The sequence below is a fragment of the Callithrix jacchus genome, chromosome 8 (assembly GCF_049354715.1).
Source record: "Callithrix jacchus isolate 240 chromosome 8, calJac240_pri, whole genome shotgun sequence".
Classification (NCBI taxonomy): domain Eukaryota; kingdom Metazoa; phylum Chordata; class Mammalia; order Primates; family Cebidae; genus Callithrix; species Callithrix jacchus.
The window spans coordinates 113129000-113152250 of NC_133509.1; the positions used below are offsets into that span (position 1 = coordinate 113129000).

The following is a 23251-nucleotide window of genomic DNA, read 5'->3' on the forward strand; positions in this document are numbered from 1 at the left end:
TAGCAAGGGCTTCAAGACAGGGGCATTGTCAGCCCAAGAGAAAGTCTTAAACCTTTATAGTTAGGCTAAGGGTGTGAAGTATTATACATAAAAAACCCAACCTCTCTCAACAAAATGATTTTGCTGATGTGGGCTGCCTGTGTTGGAGCTGACAAAAACCTGTTTTCCATGGTGTGGGGGCTCTGGGAGGCACTCAAGGGGGAATCTCTGTGACTGCAGGGTTCTTGGCCTCTGTTAGGCACCCCCAGGCTCTCCAGCTGACGTAGCTGGCTCTATGGTGCCAATCTCTCCTGAATTCCAGACACCTGTCCTCACAACCCACTGACTTCAGGTAGACCTCTGTGTGCCTACCTGGGCCTCTGCCCCACCTGCTCTCTCTTCTGTATTTTCTTGTTAGAGGATCCCACTCTCCTTGATATGTCTGCTCCTGGAACCTGTCACTTGGAATCAAGGATTCGGAAGACCCAGACCTCTTATGCCTATCTCACTCCCCGAGTGGCCCTCTGCTGCCCCCACTTGCCACAAGTCCACACTAACCACAGAAGTCCTGCGGGTCTGCACCACAGGGCTCAGCACAAATACATGGTGTTTTTGCTGTGTTCCTGGTATTGTCCCAGGTAGTGGCACTTATATCATCTGACTTATAGTCATTGCAGTCCTCAGTTAAATATGATTTCCATTCTACAGATGAGGAAACTGAGGCTCAAGATAGGTAGGGCCCAGAGCTTGAAGCGGCAAAGCTAAGTTTAAACTCAGTGTAATGTTGCATGTTGGCTGATTCTTTTAACTCTTTTGGCTCCAGAGGAAACAACAGTTACTGGGAACAAAATGAGAAATGATCTTAGAATATTGAAAATTAACCATTAAGTCTTCAGAAAGTGGTTGCAGTGAGACTTGATCATTCAGAATCTAGGATTGTTGCATCCATTAACCCATTTATGCCTAAGATTGCAATTTTTTGAATTTTTGCAATCAGACCTTGGCACTGACCTTGAGAAGTAGGATATAAATAACTCCCACATGCATAGTGTTCCAATAATGGAACACCAGGCATATTAAGCACAGTGCTACTTTCCCCCCTTCCTTCTCATTTCAAGTTCCCTAAATGCTTCTCATCTTGCCATAAGTGTAGGTGGCAGGAAAAGCAAGATTCTTGCACTATCCCAGAGCACGGAGCCCACTTATAGCTCAAGAGTCAGGAAGTAAATAAACAAAAAGCAAAAAACACGGACTCCAGTGAACTGAGCAAGGTAAGATCATAATTCACCAAAATTCAGGCAAGAAATCTGAAAAGAACTGAACAAAATGAGGTGGGGAGAAGGAAGCATGAACAACCAGTGATGAGAGGTGCATGGAATGGGGACACTGAGAATCTGGGAAATAGACCCCAGCACCAGCCTCTCCCATAGGCTACCAATGATGAGGCAGCCTCTCTCTGAGACTCAGCAGCCTTCACTTTCTCCTCCCATTGGTCAGACTTCATCTTGAGAGTGCTGAATGTAGAGGATGCAGTTTCTGGGAAATGATAACTGCTCCCTGACAGAGAGGTTATGAGGAGGTGATGGAGGCATTTCTCTGGCATCAAGTTTATCAACATTCTTTCTGTGAAGAGTTGCAAAGTGAACCATTCCTAATGGGAGTGTGCACCGACCTTTGTGTAATAGCATGCAGAGTGATGTTCTGAGTGTAAGGAATTGAATATAAATATGCTGTGTCTGGTCATGTTTACATCTACACTCACACATAGTTACTCTGGGGTGATACGTTGCCATGTGGCACAGAGGTGCTTTGAAGGATTCATCACCTGAGGCTAAGTGAGGCAGTAGAGAGCTAGAAGGTAAGAGTAAGAATTTTGAAGGAAGAGCTAGGACTTTACCTTTCTTTCCTGATTGTTAAGCTGGTGGGAGAAAACCAGCACCAGAAAAGGCCTGGCCATTTGCAGGTTATTTATAATACAAGATTTCAGGTGAAAGGTGACAGAGGAAAATATTGTGCTTTATATGGCTAAGTTTTATGCAATTATTTATTGACTTAAAAATGTATTGTGATGTGTCTGTTAAATCAGGGAGACACCACAACTCTTGAAAGGCTGGGCTTTTTATCAAGGGCCTCAAGACAGGGGCATTGTCAGCCCAAGATAAAGTCTTTAACCTTTATAGTTAGGCTAAGAGTGTGAAATCAAGTTCAGATAAGCTTGCTAAGGGAGGGAGATATCAAGTGAGCACCTCAAGGCCAAAGTAGAGGCCAGAACCTATTAGCTGGACACATGTCACCAGTGGCACAAGTGAGAGTCATTGAGGTGTGCTGTAATTTTATGGCAAATCTTTGTCTTAGCCAGTGACACCAGAGATTTCAGGTCAACTCCTTTTCCTTTCTTTCCTAATTGTCAAGCTGGTGGGAGAAACCCAGCACCAGAAAAGGTGTAGCCATTTGCAAGTTATTAATAATACAAGATTTCAGGTGAAAGGTGACAGAGGAAAATATTGTACTTTATATTTTTAAGTTTTATTCAGTTATTTGTTGACTTAAAAATGTGATGTGTCTGTGATGAGCAAGAAATGGTGTGCAAGGGGATGGGATACACACAAAGATTAAAAAGAAAAATTCCTGCTCTCAAGGAGTTTAAAATCTAGAGAGGAAGAGACACAGAGAGACATGCAAACAGATATTCTAATATGAGTTAAAAATAGCTTGCTGTGAGAACAAAGAGATGAGTAATTATTATGGAGGGAGAGTTAGGGACAACACCATGAGGAGGTGAACTTTGATCTAGGCCTTGAAGCACATATTTTTAAAAATAGAAACACACTTTTTAATAGAAATAGAAATATATTTTTAATTGGGTAAGAAGATGGAGGGAGGAAGTTGAGGGGAATTTGGGGATGAGGGAACAGCATGAGTAAAACATGGAGATGTGAAAGTGTGTAGCAAGTTCACTAGAAGGCAGTTAGTGCAGTGGGTTAGCATTTAGGAGGTAGCTTAGGAAATGAGACTGGAAATACTTAGCATCCCCTATGTGAAGATTCCGGGTAATTATATAATCCTCCCACTTAAGCTGGCTAGTAGATAGGGATCTAGAGTGGGGACCAGGTCTAGAAATAATGTATTATCTTAAGCACACACAGTTGCTTCAACACATTTCCTCTTTCCTCCCCTTCTTGCAGCAAAGCAACTCTATTCTTTGTGAGAGTGCATACACATCTTCTGTGCTTGTACACTCACACTCTGTTTTCTTTACCTACACACGCTCAGATGTTTGTGAACACCTGTGACCCACCATATGACCTCCAGCCTGTGCACCTTCTCACACAAGCTCAGTAGGATATGCAGAAGGCCAAGTGGTTGTTAAACAAATATCATTGAGCTTAGTAGAAAGAAGCAGAAATGGATTGCAAATCAGGTGCAGAGTGATGCACTTTGCAAGTCAGCTAGAATAATTTCAGACCCTGGACCTCCTGCTAGAGTGAAGAATGACGTTTATTGAAGGGAAGCTTAGAATTAATCCTCCAAAATGATAGTAAAGTGAATTCTTTCCTGGATCTGCTGTGATTGCTCTTCCTCCCATTTCTGTCGCTCCTTATTATTGTAATGAGTTCTGTTCTCCAAAGTGAATAAAGTCACCAATCAGATAAGATCAGTTTCGTCTGGTACAGCCAAGTTGATCTGATCACAGTTTGGACTTCGGCTTTTGAATTCACCTTGGGCATTTAACTGCTGGGAGCTGGGGGGAATAAAAATGCTGATCTGACACAAAAGCTGCAATCATTAGTCAGCTGCCTTCAGGCCCATTCTCTCCAGCATTGCTGCAGGATTGTAGATTCTTTGCATTTTTATTGGACGTTGGGGGCACCTTGGGGGGGCCTCAGGTCCTGTAGACATGCTGAGTCGCATGGAGCTCTCCGTGGTGCTGAGAAGACGGAGGCGGCTCCACGGAGACGGTAGCTGCTGGGAGCTCTCCGTGGTTCTGGAAGCAATGCACTTCCACAGGAAATTTGAGGGGAAATTGCCCACAAGAATTCTAAGGATCATTATTGCCCCACGGAGATGGAACCAGAGTAGTAAGATTTTGAGGGCTTGCCGGATGGATATCCACTGTACAAACTAATGACCACTTTCACATTTGTTTTTATTGTATGATGCCAACTTACTGTTTTAGGATGCTTTGTTTAGTTTTCTTCCTGGTGGTGAGGGGCAACAGTAGCTGCTTTATATTATTGTCCACTTGAAGCACAAACATAATGAAAAGGCTACAATTTATTTATTGCACAAGCATTTGTTGGACACCTTTAATATGCTATCTGATGTGTGCTGGGAGCTGAGCCTTGGGCAAACTTATAACTCACACGGGAATCAGATAAGTTGTGACTCCAGGACAGCTACTTTGTGCCCTGACAAATACTGATATCTGGTGGCTGACAATGTTGGACTTTAGATAGTGATTGTAGTCAAAAAGAGACCAGGGAAAAAGTCCTGGGAATGCTGGGCTCCCTTTGTGGCTTCTATAAATGAAATGTGAGTGTTATTAGTACATTGTGTGCCTTGAGGGGGTTATAAAGGAAGCAGAAGTTTTGACAATTTTACACACCCTGAACCTTCATCTCTGCCTGTTTTTTTTTAAACCTCTTCATGCTTAGGCCTGAAATCAGCTTCCTGCTGAGATCTGTCTTCTTCAATTTGCACAGGGGTCTTTGTAATGATTGCCTTGAGGAGTGATCTGGGAGAGTGCCTGATGTTGTTGTGTGCATGGGTGTTCATGAAGGGATATACCCAGCAATGAAGATGGTAATATTTATATAGCACTTATTAGTTTCTGTGATTTGTTCTGAGTGCTTTACATATATTATTTAATTCTCACAACAATGTTATGAGGTAAGTACTATTATTATAACTATTTTACAGATCATGAAAATGATGCACAGAAGTTAAATAACTTGCCAAAGGTCACAGAGTTAGTAAGTGGTTGAACCAGAATTTGATACCAGGTAGTTGCTTTCAGAGTTTCTTCTCTTAAACATGATGCTATAAAATGTTGAAGATCATGACTTTGTGGGAAGTGATTGCATATTTCCTGAGGCCAAAAAAAGTTGGTTCCTTGATTCTCCTCTGCTCTTATGTTCTTCCTATAGTAAATGTCTATCACTTCCTCAAATAGACCAACTTCAAAGAATGACACACCTTAATGCTACTTCTGGAATTTTATTTATTTTTTTAGCTAGAAGTTTACCAAATAATATTTGTCTCATCATCCTGAAAAAAATATTTGTGCTTCATAGGCTTCTTCTTGTCAAAGATTCAGGTCAATTTTTCTCTTTCAGTGAGGCCTTCTGACTGTCCAGTGCAAAATGGCTCTTCTTTCCCCTAGCTATTTTTTCACCACATCTTATGACTTTGTTTTCCTCATGGCAGTTATCACTATTTGAAGTGTCTCATTTGTTTATGTGTTTTCTATCCATCATGTCTACTAGAATATAAGGTACATGAAAACAGGAGCTTTGTCTGTCTTGTTTACTGCTGTATCTCCTCTAATCAGAACGTGATACAATTAATAAATAAGAATAGTCATCCTCAAGAATAGTTTGGCAAACTCTTGGAGTAAAATTGAGAGAGAGAGAGAGAGAGAGAGAGAGAGAGAGAACGAGAGCTAATAGAGTCCTTTGGATCAGGATAGATTTTTCAAAAGCAAGTATAAAAGGAGAAAAATTCAGCACATGGCTTATAAAAGACATCTGGATGGGGGATGACTTCCAATCAGCAAGGGCCACAAACTCTTGGGAGCCAAAGCAAAGACATGTTCCTGTCTGTATTTGTGAGTCTGCTATGTCTCATCTTTCCACTGTAGTTATTCTGCATGTTGCCTCAATTGGAGATTGACATGAAGGAAGACAGGGTGTGGCTTAGGAGAGTAAGACAGCCTGACCCATGAGCTTGCCATCTATTTTCCTTGACTTCTCCAGAAAATAAAAAGGGCATCCTGTATTTTTCCAAAGTCCCTACTGTACCAGTCTCACTCATACCCAGCAGCATGGTCCTCATGTGCTTCAAGCCTGAGCTCTAAGGGGAAGTGGGATCATCAGGGTTCCAAGTGAACCATACTCGTTAACATAAATTACAGATAAATTGTAGACAAGGTGATGGGGCATGGAACAACAAGATAGAGAATTAATATTTAAAAACTAAGAATGTGAAGCTCTTAATATATTTGGATTCTTCAGAAGGTGATTTGTACATATCTGGTTTATTTTCTAGACTTCTAGATGATTTTCATCCTAGTTTCTGGCATTGATAGTGCCCATTTACTCATTTATTAGAGGCTGCAAAGTAGAGAGAAGTGTTGAACCAGTTAACTTAGAGTTTGGAAGCAGAAGCATCAGAGCATTTGGTGGGGGAAGAGGTTGATTCCCTGGTCCCCATAGTTACATGCCAGATTTTTATATTTTGAGGTTTTCTTAGTCAACAATTGCTTAAAATCTATTTTCATCACCCATGTGCATAGGGCATTAATCACTGAAATCTGTTTCTCACAGTTACCTTTCACAGAGGACTCTGGTTTGCTTCCAGAGCAGCCTTTAGTGCAAATATTGTGTCTGCTGATGTCTGCATTACTACATATCCAGTGGGGAGTAAAGAATGGGAGGTCTGGGAGGGAGAGCTTCTCAAGGGACTGGAGACACGGAAGGCAGTGGTCAGAGAAGAGAGTAACTACTGATGAGGAAAGGGGAGAAAGAAAGTAGGAAACTAAAACTGATATCTAGTAAAAGAAATGAGGAGATGAAGGATATAAGGCTGGACTCCTTTGGTGAATACTTTTGCATGTACAGGAGGGAGAGGGAAATGCATAGATTTAGAAGCCAGTAAGCTTGAGGTATAAATTCCTTCCCTGAGCCTCCTTTTCCAGATATATAGAATTCTTCTGAGTATTAAATGAGATAACACAGGTGAGATGTCTGGCACTGAATAGGTGTCAAACAAGTGGAAATTGCTATGAACTTCAAAAGTGCCCAAATCTTTTTTTAAAGTCATTTCTCACATATTTATTAAGAACTTTCAGGTATGGCCATGATTGTCTAAATGTGATCACTGTCTTCTTATAGTGCAGAACTCTCTAGTGAGGAGAGAATCACCCATCATCTTTAGCTTACAGGAATGTTTCTTAGGGACTTGGTAATATCAGTCTGCATTTACCTAACACCTACCGTGTATCCAGCCCTTGCCCATTTTGTAGGAAAGCAGTATTCTTGTAAGAAGGGGGACTAGTGGGCTTAAGTGTTGGTATTTCAGGATATGGAAGCCATGCTGGAATAAAAAATAGTAGGCAGAAAGAAAGTGCTTCATTTATTTATTTGGCAGACACGTATAGCCTAGTGGCAACATATCAGCCCAAGCAGTGGCTCTGGTGGAACTTTCGGGCTACTGGGGGCTTGACATGAGAGAGAGTGAGGAAGCAGGAGACTATAAGCATGCAAGGTCTTGACACTGTGGACTGAGGAAGTGAAGGTGGAAAGGGAAAAGAAAAGGAAATTCATAAGCTGCAGTGGAGTGGCTCAAGCAGTGGGCTAGGAAACTGAGCAAAGTGCTGGGGCGGCTGAGTGGTATCAGGAAACAGATGGTGATCCTGGAGAAGGAGGGTGCAGATGGCAGTGGTGGTGAGGAGGCAGCGTGGGGTGAAGAACAGTCCCAGCTCGGCCACTCCAGGAGGAGAGAGGCTGGAACACAAAACTCCCCACGCTGAGTTCTGTGACTCATCTGGCCCCCAGTGTGGCATCTCACAAGGGTCCCGGGAGAAGAATACGGGAGATCCTGTGGTTTTTCTGTGATGACCCTTGGAAGTTAGATACGAACCTCAGACATTCAGAGATTTCTGGTAGGGAAAGAAAGGTCTCCTACCAAAAAAGAACAAACGAATCCTGCTGTATTTAAATCCCATCTTCCAGGTTAAGTTTCCACAGTCTGTTTGACTTTGGGCAAAGTATGTGGTTGCTCTTAGGCCTGGTTTTATTTAACTCATTTGTTAAATAAAAGGATTAAATTAGCTGTTATCTAAAATACTTTGAAGCTTTAAACATTTTGTGATCCTGAGAATATTTGAAGGTGTGAACTGTAGAGGAGAGGATAGACTTAGAAGTTGGCTATTATCAGAGTCATATGTAATGGGGAACTGTGAGATATAAGAATCAATTCCCTATGCACACGGGTGGTAAAGGTAAACATTAGGCAATTGTTGCCTAAGAGGTTATGAGGAGGATGATTCCAGCCTAGTATAATAATGTTTTTAAATATTGGAGACATTCAACAGGGAGTTGAGTTGCTTTGTAAGGTAGTGAGCTCCCTGTTACAGGAAGTGATCAATCACAGATTGAATGATGACACTTTGGGGGTTCTTATTAAAAATTCCTCCCCTGACCCCTACCTTCTTTCTTTCAGAAACATTGTGCTTTCCTGCAGACTGGTTGAGCATATAATGATTAGATGGGAAATACTGGTGAATTTCAACATGTATTTCTCAGAACATCAAAAAAAAAAAAAATCGTGTTTTACTTAAGGCTATTAGGTCCTTGGTGGGGAAAAAAGAGTTTAGTGTTGAAATAAGTTTGGAAAACTCAAGAGTAAACAGTGTTATGCAGCTTTCTTTGCTAGAGGACATCTCAGAGATTTTAATATATTAATTTTAATGCTAAAATTCCTAATGTTATGAATTTTCTAAGTACATTTGATGATAGACTATTTTTCACAGAGTGACTGATGGGAATAATGATCTACTGAACATAGTTTGAGAAACATCGCTTTCAGACTTATGTTCTAAGCCCTTTGCCCCTAGGAAGCACACATCACAACTTCTCTGTTATCTTTGGCTAGGGCTGATGATGAAGGCTAATTTGGGCCCTAAAGCCTTAGAAGTTGAAGTGGGGCTCTGGCTGATAACCATTAGACGTGACTCAGCTGGTGATCTTAGATGGGTCTCTCCATGTGTCTCAGTTTCCTCACATGTCAGATGGAGAGAAATCATGCAAGTCCAGCCTTTTTAGGGATGAGGTATCATGATAAAGTCCAGGGTATTATGCATGGAATTAGAATTTGAATCTGAATCACGTGACACCTTGCTAACGTGCAGATTCTGGTTCAGCAGGACTGCTGGGGAGGGGGCCAAGATTCTGCACTGCTCACACACTCTTAGGCAATGCTATTGTTGCCACACTTTGAATTTTGAGGGTCTATGAAGCCTCACAGCATGGTCCATATCAGGAGCATCTGCCCATTCAGAGCAGCAATAAGCCTTCTGGTATTGCTCCTTTCCCTGGAGATCTGGTCTGTGCTTCTGAAAGGTATTATTCATGAGGGAAAATTAACTGGGCATCTCTCAAGTATCCCTGTGGCAAGGTTTGCCGTGGCCCCCTCAGAAGGGAATCCCTCTTCCTCTTCCACTTCCCCACCCCCACTCTCTACAGCTCCCCAGTTAGTTAAGCTATTTTTTGAGTTTGAGTTAAAACCATTTCAGATATATTTTTAACTACGTCCTGTTTGAAAAGCTGTTAGCATTTGGCAATCATTCCATCTTCAGCTTGAATCCTGGGGAGGGTGTTTTTTCCCCCAACAACCAGGCAAAAGTATATAATTTAAAATGGTTCTGGTGCATGGGTCAGAGGATGGTTGACAGAGCTGTGGCTAGGGTATATTTTGGCCTCCACAAAGCTGCCACTTCTAGGGCTGCCTTTCTATGCTTGCACCTGAGGCTGAGCAGTTGCTGCTGCGTAAATATGAACGGGTCGGCATGAGTGCCGTCCAGCAGAGGGAGAGAGAGAGGCAATGGGAAGGAGAGGCAGAGGCGGAGACAGGTCAAGGGCATCAGAACCCGGCCTGGTTGAGCTCCACCAGCAAGGTCACCACAAATAATAGAAGAGTTAACATCTTTCCTGCCACATTCCTGAGATACTTCAGGAGCAGCACATCACCATTGCCATTATGATGGGGGATTTACTAAGGATAAGGATACAGTGGAATAACTGAAAGAGTAGTACCTTTGGGAAATTGTTTTATTGAACAAACACTTATATAGTCCTTACATCATGACATCAACTGAGTGCTTTACAAATATTAGCTCGTTTAATCCTGATAACAAGCCTATGAGGTAAGTACTATCATTGTCTCCATTGCATAGAAGGGAGAAGTGAGGTGCAGAGAGATCAAGTAACTTGCCTGAGGTCCCAGTGCAGTAAGTGGTAGAGCTGGATTCCAGCCTTCAGAGTCTGGAGCTGCAGCTTGTGCCCGCTGCCATCATAAGTGTACTGCTCTTTTCAGCAATGTAGGTTCTGCCCTCTCAGCACTCGATTTAGAGCAGCCGTGCCAGCCCAGGCTGCTCTTCCCTACTTGGTGGGAGAAATGAAGTTTAAAACAGATGAGAACTTTCATCATAGACTGGAGAAATGAATGATTTTTTGAAAGCAATTATCAAGTATTAATCATTAACTCCTTGCTGCTCAAACATTCAAGCCCATTAAACACTCCAAATATACTTGGACCATGTTAACATTTGATCTCCAAGCGGGAAATTCTAGAATTGCTTTGAAAATTGTTAGAGTGAGAAGAAATTGTTTCCTCCTCATTTTTTCTCTCTCATAAAGTTGTTATTGTTTTCTTAGTGAGATATTCTGTCATCGTCAATTTAGATGAGTTGCTTGCTCCTGGGCACTCTGGGAGAAGGATGAAGCCAAAGGGCAAGCATTCTACTTCCTGGCCTGGCTCTCCCCTCCTTGAGACTGGAGTTGGTAGTCTTGTGCAGAGGGCTGGCAAAAGGCTGCTGAATTCAGGGAGTTGGCTGGGAGGCTTCTGTTGGCTGTGAGCCCCTGAGATGATTTTATTCCCATGGAATAAGCAGGATAGGAACATGAAGGTAGAGAGTTCCCCACTGGAGTTAGAAGTTGGAGACCCTTGCTCTTTCTAGGAGCTAGCCCTTACTGCAGCCTCTTTGGGAACAGCAGATACCCTGGTGGGAGGGATGCCTGGACTGAGAAACATTTCACGGGAAGTGACCTCCTCAGGGCCTGAGTGCTCAGGTTTCTCTTTGGGCTTGTGTTCTCACATGCCTGCAAATCTCATATTCACTTATCCTTCCTTCCCTTGCCAGACATAGCTGTCTGGATTAGGTGCCTGGCTTTTAGAATTTGGGAAGCACTGCAGTTGGCTCCCCATGACTCACTGTGGGGCCTGTGTCCTTTTACTGAGCCCCAGGGACAAGTCTTTTTGTACAAGTCTTTTCCTTGAAGGATGCCAGTTCCTTCTGTGGTACTGTCTGCACTGCACGGCACATGTCTAATAATACTAATTAATAAGCAGTCACCTATTAATAACACTAGAATCATCATCACATAGGTGACAGAAAGCCAAATAAACTCCAGGAGGCCAGCATCGCAGCACAGTTCTTGGGGGAGGAGAGGAGAGAAGAGCGTGGGAATGTTTGAAAGAGCCTTAGGCAAAATGCTTTGGGCCAACAGCACTGGGACTGAATTTGAAATCTGCTTAGGGATAAGGCATGTGTGGACCTTAGTGACTAAAAGTCCAAGTTTATGGGGCAGTTTGGGAGCCTGGAGGGTTTGACGTAACTGAAGTGCTAGCTGAGGGATTAGAAGAACTGTCTAATGCCTGATTTCTAGTGGTCTTGGCTGGAGAAGACTTTGATGTTCTCAGGTTTGGTTGGAGTCGAGTAGTGGGAACTTAGAAAGAAACACCCATTTAATGGATGAAGAAACAGCCATGGAACATAATTTTTTTCCCCAAAGTTTACTGAAAGAATGAGTAAGTAAAAGAAGAAACCTATGTAGTGAGGCTAAAAATGTCCCAGAAAAAGCAACCCTTGAAATTCACATACTAAGAGTCATTAGGGTGGCAGGAACGGATATACCAAGGCTTTTTATGTAGAACTCTGATTTTATAGGCATAATCTTATTTACAAATGTGCAATTGCATGTATTTCAATACATAACATAATAAAACCCAGTTGCTGTGAGGATTAAATGAGAGAATGCATTAGTGCATGCCAAATGCCTAGCTTAGTACCTGCAGTTGGTAAAGTGCTAATAATCAAGGTGGGTAGCTGGTATGCCTTGGTAAGGTGAAGGAAGTTGCTTTTGGTCACCTTCCAGTCTGATTGGTTGCTGACTGGACCATCTCAGACATTAAATATTTAAAATTCCACTCTGATCATAATGACCAATACTCGCCATTGTGGACTTCCCATGTGCCATTCACTACTGTTGGTGCTTTTGATACAATTCTCACAGGAAGCATTTGGTACCATTACCATTCCCGTTTAATAGGTGAGAAAATGGAGGCTCAAGATGTTAGGAACTTGGCTAAGGTCTCATGGCCCGCAAATGGTGGAGCTGGGATTTGAACCCCGGTGTCCTGTTTGCAGAGCCTTGGGCTCTTAACCACATGCTTCTAGGTAGAGGATTGGCAGGGGGTCATTTGTGATAGCAGTTATTATTATTAATTATATTTATATTATAATAATCATTAATGTAATTGTAATGTATATTATTATTATCAATGTAATAACTTTTTTTTTTTCAGAATGCCATGGGCAACATATCCTTTTGATTGGTAATAAAATTTTTTCTTGCTACACGCTGAAAGCATTGGTCTGGCACATTTGAGAAAAGCTGAAATAGTCCCTGGTCTATTTGTTCTCTCCCTGAACTGAGTGAAGATGGAGCTCCATAGTCGAATCAAAGGAAGGAAGATAGGCCTGTGAGGAAACCTTCTAACCTAATGACCTCTGATCATGGCCCTCCTTAGCCCAGGACAGAGCTGAGAGCTGAGAAGGCCTAGGGTCTCTGAGGGCTTCAGTTGTATTCATTGAATTCTCCCTTAAAAAATAAAAATTAGTACCATTGCTGACCACAGTGGCACCATCATTTGGGCAAACACCTGATAGTGCTTTTTGCCTATGGTTGCATTATATGTCTGCAAGGAGACCTGTCTTATTCTCTTTGATGTTGGCTTTCCCTGTTATTTTGTACATAACCCTCTTTACAAATATGGAGCTATCTGGGGAATGCTGGATCACTAGAATGAGCAGAGTGGTAGTTAGCTAAAATGGTATGGAGGGATGAGACAAAATGAACCCACGGGTTTCATGATAAAAGGCAAACTAAAAGGCTACACGGAAGTAGTTGAAAGATAAATAACACCTAAGAAGTCTAAGAAACAACAAAACGGAATAAAATAACAAGCATATTCAAAATATACAAGTTAAAGTCGGTTAGAAATCAAAGGGGCTAAAATGAAGTAAATAATAGTGACTACAGTGATACCCTAAATAATAAGCTAAATTATTAAAAGGGACATATAACTTGAAATAAAGGAATCCCAACTATAGGGGGCAGTCCAAAGTTAATAATTCCATGCAGGGGCAAATGCAGACCTTTGGGCTGAGGGAGCGAACATCTGTTGAGTACTTCTGTGGGGCAGGTGCCCTACAAGTATTTTATTACTTATTTCTCAAAACAACTCTATGAAGTAAATATAGGTGTTACCTCTATTTTATAGATGAGGGTGCTGAGACTTGGAGAGGGTAAAGAAAGTTATTCGAATCACAAGGAATTTAGGTGGCACAGATGGGATTGGAATCCAGGCATGTCCCTGAACCTCTAGGCTGTCCTGCAGACACACTGTGGACTTCTCGCAGGGATGTCCCTTCGAGGCTGGTGTTTGCCACAGGACTCCCATGGGCGCTGACATCTGCAGAGCACTGAGTCCTCAGGCTTTCCCTTGAGGCTTCTGACCTCTTGTCCCTTAGTAGGTCTCTTCCTGCTGGCCCCAAGATGAGCTTACAGTTTCCCTGGCTGTTCCCAATGTCCTGCTGGATCACAGTGGCTCCTTTACATGGTTCTTCCCCCGGGAGCTCCTGATATCTAGTGCAATGTCACTGTGCCTTCTGAACTTCCCTTCTACATTCTGTGGACAAATTCGGTGCAGAGCCTTCCAGGAATGCCAGGTAAGGAGGATAGGGAACTGGTGGCCAGGGCAGTTCAGGTCTAGATTAAACAGGTGGGAGGTCAGATGTAATATAAAATTAATCAATGAGGGCATGTCTGTTTGTGTTCCTAAAACTGCTGGGTACTGTGGAGGTGTTGAAGGCTGGAGACCCAAAGACACATAAGAAAATGAGATTGTGATCTGAAAGGTAAAACAGATGGAAAAGTAGCCTAGTAATGCTGGAAGTGCATGTGTCCATCTAGTCTCAGCCCAGATGCCACTTTGGTCCACCAAGCTTGCCTTGATATCTCCTACCTCCAAACTGAAATTAATCCCTTGCTTATTGACAATCCCATAGAGCTTCCTTTACATTGCTCTCATGATTATTTTCCCCTTGCTTTATAGAAGCACATTTCTGTCCTCCTCCAATGCTTCGTGGAGTCCTTGGGGTTCAGACCTTGATAGATTCATTTTGTTTCTTGTGAGCATGATGCCTGGTACATGTGCTATTAAAGTTTGCTGGGTTGGGAAAGTGCTAGAATCCTGCAAGAATGTCCAGTAAAGGGCAGAAATATAAGAACTACTATCCTTGGCAGCAACGCAGTAGAGTACTGTGGCTAAACAGGCAGGCTCTGGAGTGGGATAGACCTGAGTTCCAGTTCATTCTCAGCAGCTTCCAGCTGTGTGACCTTGGGCAACCTCTCTAAACCTTTGATTTTTAAGACTGTAAAATGGGCCTCAACTGTCAAATAGCACTGTCCTAGCTGGACTGAATGAGATGACCCACTTGGTGGCATATGATAAGTGCTGGACAGCTATTAGCAAATTGGTGCTGCTCCATGGACAGACAGGCACTGCAGCCCTTAAAAAGGGGAGGCTGAAGAAGAAAGAAGTTTGGGGTTGCATTTCCATATGAAGTACCAGGGTCTGATGCTGAGCAAAACCTTTGTATTGGGAGCCACCGGCTGTCATCTCTCAGTTAGGTTTGACTGGGGAAGTATTTCCACAGACATGAACTAGTTTGTCAAGGCTGACAATGGATTTTCAAGGGTTTAGGGGTGCAGTGGAATTGCCTAGGCTCAGAGTTCAGAGTGCAAACCACAAAGGGAGCTATCTTCCTGAGTCACCAAAACACTTGATTCCTGCCTGTGACTCTTAGCTGGTAGCCCCTTAGGATGGGATGGGCTGTGCCTGGGTCTGTTTTGCTGCTAGGGGGTCTGAGAGAGGAAGCCCCATTTGTCACTTTCATTTCTGTGTCCCCAGCCCCTTGCACTGTGCCTCATCCAAAGCAGGCATTCAAAGTGCTTGTTGAAGAAATAGATTTGTGTCCTAGTTACAGCCCTGACCTCCAGCAGATGCTCAAGGATTGCCCTGATTTTGCAAGGAAGAGCAACTACTCAGGGAAACTGAGGCACACCTGTAGGTTAGAGTCCCTCAGTCTGCAAGGAGACACACACTTCCTCAACAGTGGGGAAGTGGTTTGGTCTGTTGAAGCTGTAAATGAGTATTTTTGTCTTAATATTAATTCCTGCTTCGGTTCTAAGGAAGAACTCTCCTCTGAGGCTGGGTTAAGGGGAGAACTGAGCTCAGACACTGCCTCTTAGTTGTGGGGGCTGCAGACTGCGCCTCCCTGATGATATCTTTTCAGCTGTTTGCAAAACAGTCAGGGAGGAGGTGAAGAAATGAGATAAGCGGCCTGACTGTCTCTTTAAATGCTGGGGTCTGTGTGGGAGAGGGAGGGGCCGGCTCTGGAGTGCGTGAAATTCCTGGGCTCCTCCGGCAGTCTCAGGCTCAGCGCTCAGCCCTACACATCGCCTCTTGCATGCAACTCACTGAGAGGGAGAGGCAACCTGTCCTCCCGTCTCTCAGCCTCGGCATCTCCAGCCACCAAGGACCTGCTTTTCGCACCTCCAACAACCCCTCCCTTCTTCCCTGCCACTCCCTCCCAGAGAGAGAGGAAAAGAAAAGGAGAGAGAAAGATTCTGGAATTTGAACCTCCCCAAAGAGGAAACATACCCAGCAAACTCAGTTGATTAAACATCAAACAGACACACAGACAGATCCCAAATCTTCTGTTCAACTGGAAAGGTAAGGTTTGCGGGCAAAGGAAGGCAGGCAGGGTATGAAACAACTCAAGGTTCTCGTCCGTTCTGGGAAGAGGCTGCTCCTGAGAGGGTAGAAGTTTTCAGTTGGGAGCGACCAACCTAGATTTTTTTTTTTTTTTGAATGCTGTATCCGCGAGCCTTGGCTGACTGTGGAAATGGCTTTTTAACTGCCTTTCTTTTTCTTCAGTTTCTCCTGGAAGTTGGACCCTTTTCCTCCAGATGTTAGAAAAGTCAGAGAATGTTTTAGATTTTCACCTTCTTCTTCTTCTTTTTTTTTTTTTTTTTTAAGTCTTTCTCCTATTTGCTTGAATTGTTAGTACGAAACGATGTGTGCTCATCACTTCATTTTGGGCAGATACTTTTTTTTTGACATTTTGTAACCACTTTCTCTCTCATTTATTCATTTATTTATTTGGGCTGGTTAAAATGAGAAACAGAAGGGACGCTCTGAGGATTACAAGAAAATAAAATTGAGTTGAGACAGGGATTTCCCTAGCGGAACTGGGATATATGTGAATGTGTGTGTATGCTTTTTTTTTTTTTTTTTTTTGAGAGAGAGTGTGAGGAGGTAGTTCTAGAGTCTAAAAATTCAGGTTGGACTTCTGTCTTGTGAAGGTGGGCATACTTGGAGAAGGTGAAAAGGGAGTGTGTGTGTGTGTGTGTGTGTGTGTATGTGTGCGCGGGTGTGCTCTCCTGTTTGGATCGGTTACAAGGGAATCTTCCTCCACTGCCTTCCATTTGTTTATATTAATGATTTAGTAGCAGGCTTGCCTGAAAACTTCCACTCTGTGTAAGCACTGTGGGTTTTGCAAGCTCTCAGTGACCTTAAAGCCTGGTTCGATGTATTGTTTTTTCCAGGCATTGTGCTGTACCCAGAGTTTCAGCTCTTTCCCTCTCTCTTTTTTAACCACAAAACTTAACTGCTTTAGAAACATCATCCTGATGACAAGGAAAAAAATGTGTCCCCCCACCCCCCATCCCTTCCTAGGCCAGTGATGTAATACCAACCTAAGGGCTTGGCTGCTTTGCAGGTGACTTACCCTGTGATTACTTGTTACAAATAAAAAATAAAAATTTCCCTTCCTCCATTAAATGCCTGCCTCTTTTAATTTGGATGTAGAAATATCATTGTGCGGTGAGAAAATCATATTTTTGCTAACGATTATTGGGGTTTAGGCAAAGTAGGCTTCCTCTTTTCTGATCTTTATTTTTAATACTTTTTTTTTTTAATGCAAAGGTCAGAGATCATTGAGAGCTAGTTTAGGATGGAGCAAGACAGAGTCAGGGCAAATAAGAGAGCTGGTAGGACACGAGCTGTCTTCTCCCCGCTTCCTTCGCTTCCCGCTTTGGGGAGATAGTTCTTCTTTTACCACTACAAGCCACCCCCACATTCTTCTTTCTCTCCCTGTGCTGGGTCCTGTGGATGGCCCTGGGAGGCAGAGGGGGCACTCCTTGTCACACCTGGAGGACGGTGTAGTTTTGGGGGTCAGATGACCGTTTGCCTTTGTGATGAAGGTTCCAGTGGAAATTTGAACTCCCAGTGCTCTGGGTGACTTGGTACCCAGGATAGTCTATCTGGGAGCACCTGGAGGTTAGTCTGGGGAGCCTGGAGAACTAGCTCTTTATTAATTTGCTGTTCTGGGTAGAGCCTTCTTTCATCGTTCAAGGGCTTCTGCATCGCCTTTCAAGTTAAAATGGTCCCGCTGGTTACGATGGGCAAGTTTACCTAAGGGCTACTGGGTATGTGGCAGAAGGATGGAGGGGAGCAAGAGGAGGCAAGGCTGGTATTTATTTTTTAATCTTCGTACTTAATCTGCCTAAGTCATATGGGACAAACGATATTTCAGACAGGTGCTGGTTGTGCAGATATTCCTATTGTTTGATTTTTCTCGTTGTTGGGGAGTGGAGTAAGGGCTCTTGGCCCATTTTCTGCAGCCCGGGGTTCATCCTGTGAGTCAGTCTTCCTTCTGGAAGAGGGGGAAAAGGCTGGACACTGGAAGTTCGCTATTAAAGTGAGCAACAGGGCTGGGTTTATTTTTAAAAAACAACTGGACTGTGCGAATGCCCTTTTTCTGGAGATTTCTGGCCCTTTCTAGTGAAATAATAATTTTTTAAAATTGCTTCTTAAGAAGAGGAAGGGGCAGAAATGAAAGGGAATCTAGATTTTGAGAGACAACTACGTCTTTGCTTCTCTGGTAGTTCCCTGTTATTAATTATCGGGGATTTGACGGGGCTCTGGCCTCCGTTTTTGTTGATTTCTTTTTAGTGCTGCGTTTCTCCTATGTTGATGATTTGCTGCTTATATAAGGGAAAGGATGTATTGAGGTGGACTGATGCTTGGGGTTTGAGATCGGCTACTGAGATTGGGTGGCGGTTGGTGTGTTTGTCGATGTGCATGGTAGGAAGGTCTTTTCTTTTGGGTGGTAGGGGATGAGGGAATGGTGGGAGAGCGGTAGATGAGATGCTACAGCAAACGGGGATGTGAGGGGAGACGGAGGTGAGGTCGGAAGTCACCGGTTTGCAGAATTTCTCTTCTGCACCCCCCTTTCTCTCGCTCCTTGAAAAAAAATCCATTATCTATAAAAACACATTATTTTTCAATTGGCCTTTTAGAGAAAAAAAGAGAGAGGGAGGGGAGGGGTTAATTTGGTGAGGGGGCTTGGTTGTAATTAGCCCACTGCTGCAAAACTGAGATACAGAAATCCATCGGCACCAGCTTTGGGGGCACGGAGAGGCAGCGGAGAGATGGGGGACGGGTTGTCAGTCTTGGATGAACAGTGGAGTGGTCGGGTTGGCGTTTGGGTATTGTGTGTGTTTGTCTTTCTGTGTGTGTGTGAAATTTTGTCACTCCACCACCAATTTCCCCCTCCATCCTCCCCCAATTCTGCCATGATCTTGCCTTCTATTTCCACACACGGCTCCCCCGACCCTAGATGCAGCCTCCTTTCTCCAGCCCTTTCCATCTTCATGAGAAAATTCTGATTCTGATGGCTCTGCGGCTCTTTTTTCCCTTTTTCCTTGCCTTTTTTTTTTTTTTGCAACACAACAGTGGTGCGATGGCCTTTCCTACATGCCACACGGATGCAGCCTTCTGATAGGAGGGCAAAGTCGGCACATCCACACACACACCGGCACACGCTCTTGCACACACACTCTCTGTCACATACACAGGTGCCCAAGGGCTTCATTTTGCTCGGTTTTATTCCCCTTAACCTCTTTCCCCGCTCTACCTCCACCATGGCTCCTTCCCCCCATCTTCGCATGGGGACTGCAGTCACGTTAGAGCCTCCTTTTCTCTCCGCAACCGCGGTCTTCTTTCTTCTCGCCATTATTCTTTCCCTAAAGCTGTAGTGTGTCGCAGTTCATGGGATTAGCATGTTGGAGAGTCTTTGTGGGAGGGGACCTCATAAGCAGGGGATTGGAATGGGGGTAGATGACATTAATAATTTTTTTCGAGACCAAATAAGCACCCAGTGATAATGATCCAATTTAACCATCCATGAAATATATGTTTGCGGTAGATCGGAGGAAGGTTATGTGGGGGAGGCAGAGTCTGACTGGGTTACCTCCAGGGAGATTTGATGCCTGGACGTAGAGCCACAGCCCCCTCCCCCATACACATGTGTGCTCTGTCTCACACACACCAACACGTACAGCTCTGATCAGTGGGCTGTGTCGAACCAGAGGGCACTGCAGAATATCCCAGAGAGTTGTTATGGTTAGTTGGGAGGATGGAAAGATGTCTTTGTCTGACCCAGCTCTCCTCTCTACAGACAGTGCCTGGTCTTGAAATTCTTGGTGGCCTTTGTGTTGGTTTACGGGTGGGGACTGGAAGGGTGTTTGTGTTTTGTCAAGCACCGGTGTGCCTCCAATTGGACAACATGGGATCGTCAACACTCTGCGTGCGGTTAGCAGGAGGCTGCCTGCCTTTTTGTGTGGTGTGGCTGTGCTTGTTGGCTATGTGTGTATCCAGCATCCTACAGTGGCTCCGTACAGGTGTGGTAGGGATGGGGGAGGAAGCTTTTCTTCCCTCACTTGGGGGAGGAAGGCAAGAAGCAGGGGTGGTCAGTGGGGGAGAGAGGCGAACAGAGTCCTCAAGGTAGTTGAAAGGAGGGGAGAGGGAAAGAAACTGCTCCTGCCTCCGGCAGGAAGCGTCAAATGAGATCTGCACGTCCACCAAGCGAACCCGTGGGTGGGTTGCTCATGGATGACTGGTGGGCGGATGCAGATTGAAGGGGGAGAAGGGCACGAGGTGGGCCCAATTGAGGGTTTTCCCCGCTGCCTTGACAGAGCCTGGAGCTGAGCTTAGGAGGATGGCCCTGCTCCCCTAACGTCAGCCACCTCTTGGGCGACTTGGCCTTTTCGGAGGCTGCAGCCTGAAGGAGCTGAAATCACCCTCGGCTGTGAGAGCAACCCAAGCCACTGTTTTCTTTTGGGCTCTGGCTGCCTTCACTACCAGACGCCATTTTCCCTTTTTCAGCTGAAGGTGTGTCCCTCTTTATTAGCAATTATAAGTGAAATTTGAAAACATGTTGCCTAAAAGAAAAACAAAATTCTCAGAGCAAAATGCTGATTGTCCTACCTTTCCAGCATCCCTCTCCCTTCCTGGGGCTAACCTTCAGGAGTTCGGGAGACAGGGTTTCATCATTGCTGGAGAAAGGGGATAAATGGGGAGTAGGATGTATTAGAGGCAATTATCAAGCCAGCCGTGTTCTCCTTATATGACCCCTCAGGTGTGGAGGGGAGACTTGCAAAGGAAGAAGCGTTCCTTCCAAAACTCACTGCCTAGAAATGTGCCGGTCTGTGCGTCTGCTCTTGCTGTGGTCCAGCACCTGCTGGGGGAAGAGCGGTCGCGCTGTAGTTCTGACTCTTGAAGGCCAGCTCTGTTACTCTGCAGATGAAGCAGGTGTGGTGCTGTGGCTGGGCCAGCCACAGGTGGCCATGCTGAGCTCGGGGCAGGGACTATGCATGGGGCCTGCTCTCAGCCCTTTCCTGTAGGGTGTTCCTCAAATTGTATACCTCAGAGAGAACTTTCTTGACCTGCTTTCTAAAATAGTCCCCTTACCCCAAACCCCTGGCTGCTTTCCAGCCCATGACTCGGTCTTTCATTTTAATTGGTTAAGCACTACTTACTTTATATCAAGCTCTGAGAGGTCAAGGACTTTGTGTTCATTGTGGTGTTCCCAGTGCACAGGACATTTCCTGATGCATAGTAGGTGCTCAATCACTGTGTGTTGATTGGAGGAAAGAACCACATGCATTTAGTGTTGGAGTTTTCTTCTCTAGTACTTGGGTCCTGTCTTCTGGGAAGGGTGGACTTTGCCTCTGGGTGTCTTAGCCCTGCCTGAATGTCTAGATCTGCTGGAGAAATCGCAACATGCTAAACTTCAGTAGAGTTTAGTAGAAAGGGCTTTTCTCTCCCTAGCTCAGATGACTCTGCCTCCTTTGAGATTCCTCTAATATTAGTAATCACTGTTCTCACCATCACTGTACTGGTAGTAGTACTAGTAGTGATATAGCCATCATTTCTGCAGTAGTTGCTATACACAAAGTTCTCTTCCAAGCTGTTTTCTTTTTACATTTAATTTAATTAAATGTAATTAAATTAATTTAATTCTCATTTAATTCTCCAAGCAACTCAGTGCAGTATACTATTATTACTTGCGGAGACTGAGACTTAAAGTTACCTAATAAAATGACAGATCGAGGGTTTGAATTCAGATGTCTCATGCCAGAGCCCAAGCATGGGACCCTAATATTGTAGTGTAAGAGGAAAAAGGGAGATGAATCATCCATTATCTTATTCAGTGCCCTCAAATACGAATGACAAGATGGAGGCCCAGAGAGACTACATGGACATCATGTTTGATGCAAAGACAAAACTAGAATCCAGGTTTGCTGGCTGCCAGGGTAGGGCTCTTTCTACTCCATCATGCTGTCTCCTGGGTTGTGGGCCCTTTCCCAAGGGCACTGCAGCTGCTGCCGTGGCGGCTGCCTGGGGTGCCCTCTTAGTTCTCCTCCTTCATAGGGGAGTGAGGTCTTGGTGGGGCGGGTGGGTGGTAGGTGTGTCTCTAAGGAAGGCACACCTGCAGAGCTGGAGGTCAGGGTTTCATGGCTAGAAGAGGACTGGTGGGCTGCATTCCAACCGAGTGCTGGTTAAGGTTGTCCTCTGACCTTCCCAGAGGAGGAGAAACTGGAATGGAAGAGGACCCCCATTCCAGTGGGGTGCTCAAGGTTCTCAATCCCATGTAGCTCTGTCCATCAGGAGTACTTTCAGATGCAGCAGAGGCTCCATTCGGAGATCTAAGCAGCTGGCATCTGGATGCTGATGACCCTGGGAGCCTGTCGCTTCTCCTAGACTGGCCTAGCCTTATTTCTCAAGAAGAGAGGCATGAATCCAGACACTGGCCCCAGGGTGCTTCGTTTGTGTTTCCAGAGGCTGGTTGGGGAGCATGACATCATACAGTGTGGATGAAGGCCTTCTACTGGTCTCTCTGTTCCACTCTAGGGTTGGCCTTGACCTTGAATGGGAGAAGGATTAGACATTCTAGACAAGTATGAGTGTGTGCTTTCTTTGTAGGGGTGGGTTGGGGCCAGAGCAAAGTAGATTCTGAGAAGCAAGGAATTCTTACCTTTAGCCAAGACCTTGAAGCAGAGCATGAAGGCATTTCTGCATGACCTTGAGGTGGTGTAACCAGACGCCCTGGTTTGGGGAGACAGTTCCTGTTTAGGCCTTTGTCCTAGTGTAATTAGTAACTCTCAAAAGAGTCCTGGTTTGGATGATAAAATATATGGCCATCCTCTTTCAAGACAGTATCACATACTTTCTCTCAAAGGAATAGAGAGAGGCAGGGGGCATACTAGAGAGGGAAATCTAATTTTAGGACAGGAGGGTGGCTGGGAGTACAGTCTTTCACCTGCCCCCACTTTCTAAAGGATAAAAACCTGGATCTTCCGAGTATTCCTTCTACCAACGTGACTACTACTTCTCTCCCAACTACTCTTATTCCCATCCAAGTACTAACCAGGCCTGACCCTGCTTAGCTGATGAGATCAGGTGCATTTAGGGTGGTATGGCCATAAACCCAACTACTCTTACCAAAGCTGCTTCTACTGGTCAACATTTGAGCCTGACTATGGGCCAGTTACTATGCTAATCACTTGACGTACATTAT

General features: G+C 44.4%; 1 protein-coding gene across 38 annotated transcripts in view; it reads left to right on the forward strand.

Annotated features, from left to right (window-relative positions):
• Positions 1 to 15752: 15752 nt before the first annotated feature.
• Positions 15753 to 23251, forward strand: part of NRXN3 (neurexin 3) — a 1708033-nt gene continuing 1700534 nt past the window's right edge. For 36 of the 38 annotated variants that reach the window (XR_013521429.1, XR_013521430.1, XR_013521431.1 and 33 more), the window contains exon 1: positions 15753 to 16059. The gene's annotated coding sequence lies outside the window, so the exon portion shown is untranslated. Of the gene's footprint in view, positions 16060 to 17468; positions 17668 to 23251 lie in introns of those variants that run through there. The other 2 variants (XM_078335526.1, XM_078335529.1) reach the window with 1 other exon arrangement.